Source organism: Anomalospiza imberbis, chromosome 2 (assembly GCF_031753505.1).
Source record: "Anomalospiza imberbis isolate Cuckoo-Finch-1a 21T00152 chromosome 2, ASM3175350v1, whole genome shotgun sequence".
NCBI lineage: Eukaryota > Metazoa > Chordata > Aves > Passeriformes > Viduidae > Anomalospiza > Anomalospiza imberbis.
In genome coordinates this window covers 7,950,935-7,961,563 of record NC_089682.1, presented here as the reverse complement: position 1 = coordinate 7,961,563, position 10,629 = coordinate 7,950,935, and the positions used below count along the sequence as shown (strand labels likewise).

Here is a 10,629-nt window from a genome sequence, read left to right as displayed (position 1 = left end):
ACTAATAACTCTGCTAAATTAGGAAGTATCAGAACTTATCACTGCTTGATTTTGAGCTCTAGCTTTTTACTGAAAAACACCAACCCAATGTTGTTCCATCTCTTGCAATGAGCAATTGTTTTTTTAGTTGTCACTGCGTGGTCCAAAAGATAAAACATTTTGCACTAAAGTAAAGGTTGTTGGCCTGAAACTCTTGAACAAATTCCAACCTGGGGAGCCTAAATTCCTCCAGTGCTTTCAGCTCAATATCGTATCTTTCACTTCCTGCTCTGAATTCTTGAATGATGTTAAAATGAGACTTCGATCTTGGAATACAGACTAACAAAACTTTAAGCACCACTTCAGGTATTCCTGAAGTCAAAGTTCGCCGTATCTGCCAAACTCCTGTCCTGCCACAAGGCATCCTTTCCCTTTTTTCCAGGTTTTAAAACCAGGCTTGCAGTCCTCCCGGTCGCTCTATGAAGCACACACGGGCTGCGGTTCTACCGATCTCATACTGTGGCCATATAAACGCAGACGTGTCAAAAAAGGAAAAAGAACCAAAGAATCGCAGACTATTCGGAGCTGGAAGGGACCCATGGAGCCCTCCCTGCGCAGGACACCCTAAGAGTCACCCCACGCGCCCTGCGTGCGTTGTCCCAACGCATCCCGAGCGCTGCCAGGCTCGGAGCTGTGACCGCTGTCCTGGGGAGCCTGCAAGAGGAACGAAAGCTCCGTTCAGCTTTTAAAAAGCGCCGGTGTCCCCGAGCCGGGTGGCAGCTCTGCGGGCCGTGAGGGACGGACCCGGACCCGGACCCGGGTCCCGGGTCCCGGAGCCGCCGCCGCCCGCGCTCCCACCGCGCTCCCACCGCGGTCCCGTCGCGGCGGGAGGCGGCCGCGCTGACGTCACCATCGTCACCGCCCTGACGTCATCATCCGGGCCCCGGCGCGCGCCCGGCGGAGCGGCGCGGGCCACAATGGAGAGCGCGCGCGCGCCCAACTGACGCGGAACAGGCCTCGCGCGCGCCCGCGCGCCGCTGGCCGTGCGTGTGCGTGTGTGTGAGTGTGTGTGTGAGTGTGTGTCCCACAGTCCCCGTCCTTCCCCTCACCGCCGCCCCCGCCCCGCACACGGACACACGCCGGGGCGCCGGCCGGGCACACGGGCAGCGCGTCACCGCCGCGCTCGGGTGGCCGAGCCGCCGCCGCGCTGGGCCGGGTGCGGAAGGCGCTGCCGGCGCCGCCATCTTGCCCACGGGGCCCCGCCAGACGCGGCTGCGCCGCCGCCGCCGGGAGCGCGAGGAGCCGCCGCCGCTGCCGCCTCCCTCCGCGCTGCCTCCCCCGCACCGCCGAGCCCTGAGCCCGGAGCTCCCGCCGCCCGGCCCGGCCCCGCTGCCCCCGCCCGGCCGAGCCCCGGGCGCGCGTCCGCCCACCCCCCCCGCGTGCGCCCGGTGCCCGGACGGGGCGGAGCGGAGCGCGCAGGCCCCGGCCCAGCCCCAGCCCGAGCCCAGGCAGGGCCGCCGCCGCCGCCGGGCAGCAGCTGGTGACGCAGGAAAAACGCCCCAGAGAGAGAGAAGCGCTCAGGGCCGGCACCCGGAGCGCGGGCAGCGGCGCCGGATTTGCCCTCCCGCTTCCCGCCGCAGCGCAGCCGAGTGGGAACCGGGGGAAGCGGAGCCGCCCCCTCAGAGCCGCGGCCTGGCATGAGACCGTGCCCCACCGGCCGCCGGGCATGAGGCAGCGCCCAGGAGGGCTCCGGGCCGCCGCAGCAGCCGCCGCGGGACGAGGGGAAGCGGTGCGGGGGTGAGTGCGGAGCGGTGCCCGGGCGGGGCCGGGCAGCTGTTTGTGCTCCCCGGGGATGGGGCTCCGCGGGCCGGGGCGCGGCTGGGGGCGAGGACGGAGCTCCCCGGGACCCGCGGGGCGTGAGGCGGCGGCAGCGCCTCCCTCGGAGCCCCGGCGTGTCGGCCCCGCACCGCCGTGTTTTGGAGGGTGAGGGAAAATGGCTGACGGCTCCTCATCCCCGGCTGCCGGCGGGGGGGAGCGCCCGGCGCCCTCGGGGGACTCTGGCCGCCTCTCCGGGGCCCCTCTGGCCGGACCCCCCCGGTGAGGAGGGCCCGGTGCGTCCCCGCAGCGCTGCACCGGCATCGCCTCCCCTGGCTCTCGCTTCCCTTCGGCCCGAACGCCATTACTGAGGTGGAGTGATTGGGGCCGCGTAGGCCCGGGCGACGCCTGGAAATCAGGCCCTGCCGAGGCGCTTTCCCGACGGTCTCAATGAAATCCGCCAGCAGCAGCTCGTTCACGCCCGCTGTAAACACTGTTAACACGTAGGCCACTCCTCTGGCCTCGGCTTCCAGCGCCCCGGCTTCCATGTACGAAAAACGTTCGTGGCTTTTTCATCTGTTTCCTACAGTTCACCGCGCCGCTTCTCCTCGGAGTTGTGTCTTAGGGCTCGTCTGTAGCGATTTATTTTAGGCAGGACAGTCCTCTTCCCTTGCCCGACGTGTACGGCAGAGGTAGTTGCGTGTAGTTTGGCCGCAGATACTCACTGTTATTGTCCTCGAGAAAACGGGCTTTCTCCAGTTAGATGGGTTGTTGGGCTTTTTGTGTGCTGGTTACCTCTGTGTTAACATGTGCCGTCCCACTTTGTGTAGCTTTGTTTGTGTACAGTGGGAATAGCTTTTGAAAATTACTTATTTTGATCTTGAGTGATTTTTTTTTCCTTGTAGAGGTATCCAGAAATGTTGGGGTAGTTTTAAAGATGCCATATTTAATTTTCAGCTTGCTCCCTCAGAAGTCCAGTTAGGTATTTTGAAGATTTGCAGTAGCTCGCAGCTGTAGAGGAAAAAAAGAACCTTTCAGAAAAGAGTTGTTCTAATTAAATGTTCAAAGGACTCCCAGGCTCGCTGCAGACATATTGTGTCTGTCTCAGCTGTTTTCATGTTATCTGTGCACCTCGGTTTATATTCGCAGTTTTGCAGCTGTGTTCATATCACCGGACCTTTGTATCAGCCCAAAGACCCTCTGAAGTCGCCGGCTCAAAGCCAGCACAAGGCCTGCTTTTGCTGACCTACTTGCAGAACTGGGGCCTGTATTTTTTTAAAAAGTTGTTGAATTGAGATACTGATATGCGTTCTTCAGTGTATTGTGGCAATACTTGCTATGACAGATCATGTAACCTGCGTTTTTCAGCAGCTACTCAGAGGCCTGACAAATGGGTGGTGAAATTGTTACATTTAGGAAGGGGCTATTGATAGGTGTTTGGGGGATTGACCTTTATTGATTATGGAATAGAAACAGTGTCCCTAGTTGGAGTTAGGGGTGAGTGAAAGCTGTAGACAGCTAACTTTATTATTCATATTGTACCTGGGATTTTTTTTTTCATATTTTACTTGAGAAATTGTCAGGCCTCCCCACCAAAAATGTTGCTGATAAAGTTGCATATTTATTTCAGCACAACCCAAGTCATACATGAGGGAGTTGGTTTGTTTGGGCTTTTTTTGTGTTTTGTTTTCTAAAACAGTGCTTTTAATTCTTGGAGTTGAAGTAATGTTTATTCTTTGAATCAACAAACTACAGTAGCTGATACCAGGAATTTCAGGGAGGCATACAGAATACATGTATTGATTATTCTGTTGCAATACACCGGACAACAGTGATGCTTAATGATAGCTGTGTACAAAACCCAAAAACATAATCATAAAGCTGCAGTGGAAGAAACTCAATTTATCATCATGTTTATGGGGAGGGAGTTAACTAGAAATAAATGTAAGATTGTATCATAGTAACTTTTCTCTCTCCAGGGGGTCTTGTACTTTTCTTCTGTGTAGTTTGTCTTCAGGGTGTTTCTTTTGAGAAGCTTCTGTCTTAATCTTGCCTGGCTGTTGCTTCATGCCTTGCAGAATTTGCCTTTGTGGCAATTTCTCTGCCCATGGAATTGACAGGAAGACTGCATCTGGAGGTGGTAATCAATAAAGATAGTGGTAGCAAAACTGTTTTCCATCTCTGTGGAACACTGTCACCCTTACATAAACATTTTATTTCCGACATTGTGGTGGTGCCTTTGTGCTCAGACCAGTGCAACTACTCTGTGTTCTAAAGGCACACTTTTAGGTTTATGCATTTTATTAATATGCTGAAATTCGTAGATGAGAGACTCAAAATAAACAAAAATAGTGATTAATGTCTGTTTTGCAGAATTAAATAGACTTCTGAGAAAATAAAGGCACCTGTAGTACCTTTGCTCGAAGACATCTTATATTTGAAATTAAAATTAGTTTAGGACCTTCCAGTGTGAATACAGCCTTGGGTAAGAGTGGATAGGAATTAATTTATTTATTAGTTTGAACAATTTATTTTTAAATGGCTTTGAAATTCTGTTTTTGTCAGGTGTGTATTGAAAATATATTAAATTCCATGGAAAATATTTCTGCCATTCCTGCTCTGGTTTAGACAAGTTCATAACTTATTTCAGATATTTGAATGGAAAGTACCTTTGTGTTAGGCAGTACTCTGAGTGTAGAGATATATCTGTATACGTGTATATAAATATATATGTTATGTGTGTATGTATTTACTCACCTTTTTTTTAAAGAAATACTATTTTATCTGTTCTAAGAGATCAAAAGTAGGTATATTTTGAAAACATCCAGATCAAGATAGCCTCATTTGTGAAATAAATGAATCAAAGGTGTCTCTTTCTGTTTTTAACTTAAAGCAGGATTTTATTTTTTTAAAAGGCAATCCAAACCCTGCAAAACCCTTGAAACTATAGTACTTACTTTAATTCTTTCTCTTGTAATCACAAGAGCCTTGCTTATCCAGCACTTGCAGAGACCAGTGTGAAGATGTAAGAAACTTTGCTGGATTTTGTGTTAATTTGAAAAGTTGTAAATGTGTAGGCTTTTGTGTGCTGTAGGCAGTTGTTTGCTGGGTGTGAGCATTAATAGGAATCTGGATGTGGATTCTCTTGTGCAGGTATCCCAAATTTTTCTTACATGGATGTGTCTTCATCCTCTGTGTAGCTTAAATAAATAAAACCCAGTTTTATTGTCCATATCACCTCTGTTTAAAGTCAGAATTCCAAGTTTAAAGCTGTACTTCAGGGTATGTTTTGGGAACACAGCTTGGTAGTCTTTCTTTGTAGTCCTTGTCTTTTGCAAAGCTGGCAGCATTGTGTGCTGTTCCTATAAGTCTGTCTCATATCACACATGTTATCTGTGATCTGTAAATACACAACATTACCTTTATTTTTTAACATAACTGAGCGTTGTTCTGATATTCCAGAGCAGAGTCCAAGAAAGTCTTCTATTAGCACATAGTTGCATGCAGGGAGACTCGAATTTTTCTATCTGGGAAGTTTGAGCTACTTCAGATTCTGTGTTAGAAAAACACTGTGACTTTTTCCCAGGTATTAAATCTTGGTTTTTTTCTCCTACTAATGTAGGAACATCTGAGAGTTCTCACACGCTTATTATGAAGGCCGTAATTCATTATGAGTTCCCTTTTTAGAACAGTTATGCTGTATTGGCCGGTTCTCTTTTGCTTAAGGCTAGAACATGACTTGAGAATACGGTTAACAGAGATTTCCTCTACACTTGGGGATCTAGATGTTTTGTGTAGAGTCTTCAGTAGATAGACATGGCAGAAAACTGTTGTGTCATTACCTTGCACCCTCAAGATGTCAACTGCTGCCTTTCTGATACGTTACAGTGCCCACCTCTGCCCCTTGGTGTTGAGCATGTTCTGTAGATCTGGGTTGGTAAAGTAATTTAAAATGGGGTGTTGGTAACATTGCAGGAGAGCTGTTAATAACTCTCCTCACTGTAGAGGATGGGAGGAAAGTAAATAAGGTCTTAATGTAGCCAGTTGTGACCTAGTATTAAATCTTTGTGCTTCTTTTTCGGTTTTTGGTGGTTGTTTTTTTTTTTTTTTTCTTGAGGGAGCTGAACAACCAGATTCTTCTACATTTTCTGTTGTGAATTTTCTAGTATTTGCTTTGTTTTATAAGAAACCATTAGTTGCTCATTTTATTTGAGAGTTGAATTCATTCTGCTTGTTATGAAGGCTTTTTGGTTGCTAGTTGCTGACATGTTTTCAAATAAAAATTACAATGCTTGAAATAAAAACCACTGGGATATAGGTATGTTCCCAGGCTTGCTTTTTAAAAGAACATTGTTGATACATGATTTTCTTAAAGGTTTAGTTACTCTTGACTGTGAGAGTGATTACTTGCTTTTGGTTGACTTTGTGTCAGTACAGCTCTGAAAGAGGTCCATGGGATGTAGATTTAAGATCTAGGTGTATTTTGAAAGCTGGTATTATCAACTCTTTTTCATGAAGTCAGATTGAAGATGCTTTGGAAGTAATGGGTAACTAGCAGGAATGTTACTGTGGGAAGCTTTTATTTGTAGCATCCTTGATCTGCTTACAAAACCACTAAGTAACCCTGTTTAGTGACTTTGTTTTCCTTACGCATGTAACTGCTAACAGAAAAATGTGATTTTCTTGCACTTAAAACTTTGCATGGACATTTCAGCAAGTCCTACTGTTTGGTAGTTGGCATTTAGCTGTGGATTTACTCAGAAGAGGGGAATTCCACATTGCATCATTCCTTAGAGATGTGCTTTTTTTTCCAAATTGTGTTTTTCAGCTAGGATTCAAGACTGTGTGGAAGGCAAGACATCCTTGTTGCATGAGTTTCCTCATATCCTCTCTGTTACAAATTGCAAAAGACTTCTTTTTTTTAACAGAAGTGTTCAAATGACAGCTTCAAAGTAATGAAAAATATGTGGAGGGAATTTCAGGGCTGTCTTTTCATTAAGCTTTCATGTAAAATACCCAAAACTCAAGTAATAGAAAATTGTTCCTAGAAGAACCTTTAAGACAAGTAGCACATTTTTGTAACAGTCAAATGGCACATGAAATGACAGAAAAATGCATGTTCCAAATTCCATAGGGTTCAGTCCTTAAGTAATTTAACTGTTGCTTAGCTTTTTCTCAGCTTCAGCAGGACTGGGTGTGGGAAGAGGAAAAGGTTTGGTTTGTCTTAGCTGTAGCAACATGAAATGGTGAAAGAAGGAATAAAGGTTTGTTTCGAAATGTGTTCAGTAAGAAAAATCAGTAGTGATGTGTGTCAGTTACGATCTCTCTGTTACCAGAGAGGCTTTTTTGGTTGGAGGAGGGTGTCAATGCTGTCACTGTGCTGTGGGACAGTGGGGACAGGCCTGTGTTGGCTGTGGGTGGAACTTCAGTTTTCTTGTCCAGAAATAAATTTGACAGTGGGGTGAAGAAAAGTATCTTTTCAAATATAAGATAGGAATGAACATTGTTGTCAAAACATACTGGCATCTTGGTAAATGAGCCTTGAGTTGTTTATGGTTTATGTTTTTCTGTTGCTTTAGCAATAAAGTACTTCAGTGTGTTTTTTAGTACATTTCAACAGGACAAGTTCATGAGTTTGAAAGTTAAATGAGAAAGATGTTTAACTTAATTTTTAAGTAAATATGTTGATGTAATACTGAAATTTTGATAAGCCAAAACATTAAAATATAGTTTAAACTATATTTTAGGCTTTGTGGATTTCTGATTTGGAATTAGAATATTAATTGTTTGATAATTTCTGATGTTTTCTTTGAATGTGTTTTCCTGAATCCTTTAGCTGTGAGGATTTCCTTTTTTTTACTCTTGAATTGTGACATAAATCCTCTGGAGGTTGAAGATATAACTCAAGTGGCTGGTTCTACAGTTTCAGGTTGCAGATTTGCACAGCTCTCTATGTGTGTTGACCTGTCTTTCAGACAGTGTTTTATTAACCACAGTGGGACCTTAAAATCCCAGGTGCTTTTCCTTGAATACTTATAGTGGTGTGTGTGTATATAGACACATGTGTACAGACACTCATACAGTGGGACTTTTTCTAGGATGATGTACTGACTTTTTTTCTTAGGTGAGGTGGTAATGTCAGATTTCTGAAGTGCTTTACACTTCTCTTGCTGTGCCAGGATGTCTTTGTGATAGTTTTGGTAATTAGGCAGGAACACTGTGAAAATTCGTACAGTGTGTGTTCTTGTAGCAGTTCAGCCAGGTTGCTGTGGTTGACAGTTTGTCACATGTCTAGTGAAGATGCAGCTGAAAACATGAATTCCCTTTGTGCCATTTGGGAAGCTTTTTTTTTTTTTTTTTTTGATTGGAAAAACGAGGGGTTTTTGTTGTTGTTTTTTTGAATGGATGCAGCACCCATTGGTTGAGTGATGATCAGTGAGTTCAGTGCTAGTGAAACCTTGCTGTAAGCTAATGTGTTATGAAAAAACCCCACTCAGTCCCAGCCTCTGGTTAGCAGGTGTATGGCTGGAATTTTCCACTTATCTGCACCCTTCTGAGATTTTTGACTAGATGAAGGAGGGTTTGGTAATTCATCCTGTCATGAATGTTCCTTTTATTTTCTATCACTTTCCTGATGGTATGAATATTTAGGACCCCTAGAACTCAGGATATGTTGCCTGGAGGCAGCTGGAGGAGGAGACAGTGGTTAGTTTAGTTTCATTGTTGGCAAGTGAGAGCCAATATAAGAATTTAATTTGGAGGTTCCACTGCGCTGTGTTGGTTGATCCTTAGATGGTACTTCAGAAGATCATTTTTTTCTGAAGATGAAGTAGTTCTGATACTCGATGCACTCTTTGTGTCACATTTACCCAGATACAGATATCACCTTGAAGGCTGAGGTGTTGTGCATGTTATGGACTCATGCAGGCCAGCAGTGAGTAACTCAACAGTTGAGAGCAGAGGATCAGACTCTCTCCTGCTTTGTGCTCTCAGGCATGTGCTTACGCTGTGCCACACCTGAAACACACTTTGAGGATTTGGTAGTGTTGAGGAGTCACTGCAGTTCTTTGTGGGTGTGAAAATACAATAAATAAGCAGTAGTTTATGCTTAAAATGAAGACTAACCCTGTAGTTCTATTTTCAGTTAATCTAACAGCAAAATTTGCTTTAAATGTGAGTTTATCATTGTATGTCACTTAAGTTCTAAATTGCAGTTGTCCACTAGAATTCTTTATTTCATGTATTTGACATAATCAGTTTCTCTAGTGTGTTTCATCAATTTAAATTCTTGTCTTAGAACTTCCTTCCAGAAATGGAAGTGGGAGGGGAGAAGCCTGAACAACCATGTTGACATTTAAACAGTTCAGTTGCAATGATTTTTCCTTTGATAGGAATTGTGAAGAAATTCCTTTGGGGATACATTTCTGTAGGTATAAAAAAACTTTGCTTCTTACATAGCCTGCTGAAGTGTTTGTTTTCTCTTAAGCTATTTTAATGATTTTTGTGATGATTTTCTCTTAATAAGAAAATATTGTTAAAATCTTTGTAGTTTGCTTCTACTTGCCAGTTTGGTCAGGTGTTAGTAATCTGCTTTCAAGGAGGGTTGTCTTGTCTCTACTGAATAGCTGATGTTCTGTTTCCCCAGAAGTGGTGATGCTGGGGGTATACTTTGGAGACACTTTCTAGCTGTGAATAACAAAGTGTCTGCATTACAGACAGCAGCTTGTCACAGGGTGCATATAGTCAGCGGAGTTTATTCTTTGCCTTGCTGCATTTGTAAATATGAGGTTGATGTTTGAGGTGCCTTGTTCTTGCACAGATTCTTGATAAATGGAAGTGAAAAGTTTGTTTTCTTCATATTATTTCATCAGGACATGGGGTTTGTATTTCAGAGTGGATTTCTCAACAGAACTAAAAGCTTATTTTTTAAAATGCGTCCATTATTCATCTTTTAGTCAAATTGTCAGATGGCTTAGTGAAGTTACTTTAAAATTGTGTGTGGTGAAAAACAAATGATGCAAAGAACCTTGGGAAAAAATTATGAATCATGGTCTATATAAGCATTTTATAATCATTTAAGAACCTTTTAGGGGGATAGTAAATGGATCCTGTGATCCAACCTGGCCTTGAACACTTCCAACAATGTGACATCCACAACAATGGGCAACATGTTGGAGTGCTTCGCCACCTTCACAGTAAAGATTTTGTTCCTAGCCCCTCGTCTAAACCTACCCTTTTCCAGCCTGAAGCCATTTGTCCTGTCTCTACATGCCCTTGTCAGAAAGTCCCTCTGCAGCTTTTTTTGAAGCCCCCTTTATGTACTGGAAAGTGCTTTAATGTCTCCCCAGAGCCTTCTCTTCTCCAGGTTGAGCAACCCCAGCTCTCTCAGCCTGTCTTTATGGTAGAGTTACTCTGGCCCTCTGGTCCTTTTCCTGATCTCCTCTGGACCTGCTCCAACAGGTCCATATCTTCCTTGTGCTGGGGACCCCAGGGCTGGACACAGCACTGACGGTGGGATGTCACCAAAGCAGAGTAGGGAACAGAATCCCCTCCTTTGCCCTGCTGCCCACCCACCTTTGAATGCAGCCCAGGACACGTTTGGCTTCCTGGGCTGTGAGTGCTCATTGCCTGGGTTATGTTGTGCTTCCTGTCCCCCAGCACCCCCAAGTCCTTCTCCTCAAAGCTGCTCTCATTCCATCCTTTACCTGGCCTGTACTTGTGTTTGGGGTTGCTCTGACCCACACGTAGGAGCTTGCACTTGGTCTTGAACTTCAGGTCCCTCTAAGTTTATATAAACATGGAAAATGGGGAAGTAAGAGAATGAAGCTTGTCATT

General features: G+C 45.1%; 1 protein-coding gene across 3 annotated transcripts in view; it reads left to right on the top strand.

The window, feature by feature from the left end:
* Positions 1 to 1,134: 1,134 nt before the first annotated feature.
* The window catches only part of USP9X (ubiquitin specific peptidase 9 X-linked), a 96,649-nt gene continuing 87,154 nt past the window's right edge, over positions 1,135 to 10,629 (top strand). For 2 of the 3 annotated variants that reach the window (XM_068179729.1, XM_068179728.1), the window contains exon 1: positions 1,135 to 1,776. The gene's annotated coding sequence lies outside the window, so the exon portion shown is untranslated. The remainder of the gene's footprint in view (positions 1,777 to 10,629) is intronic. The other variant, XM_068179727.1, reaches the window with a different exon arrangement.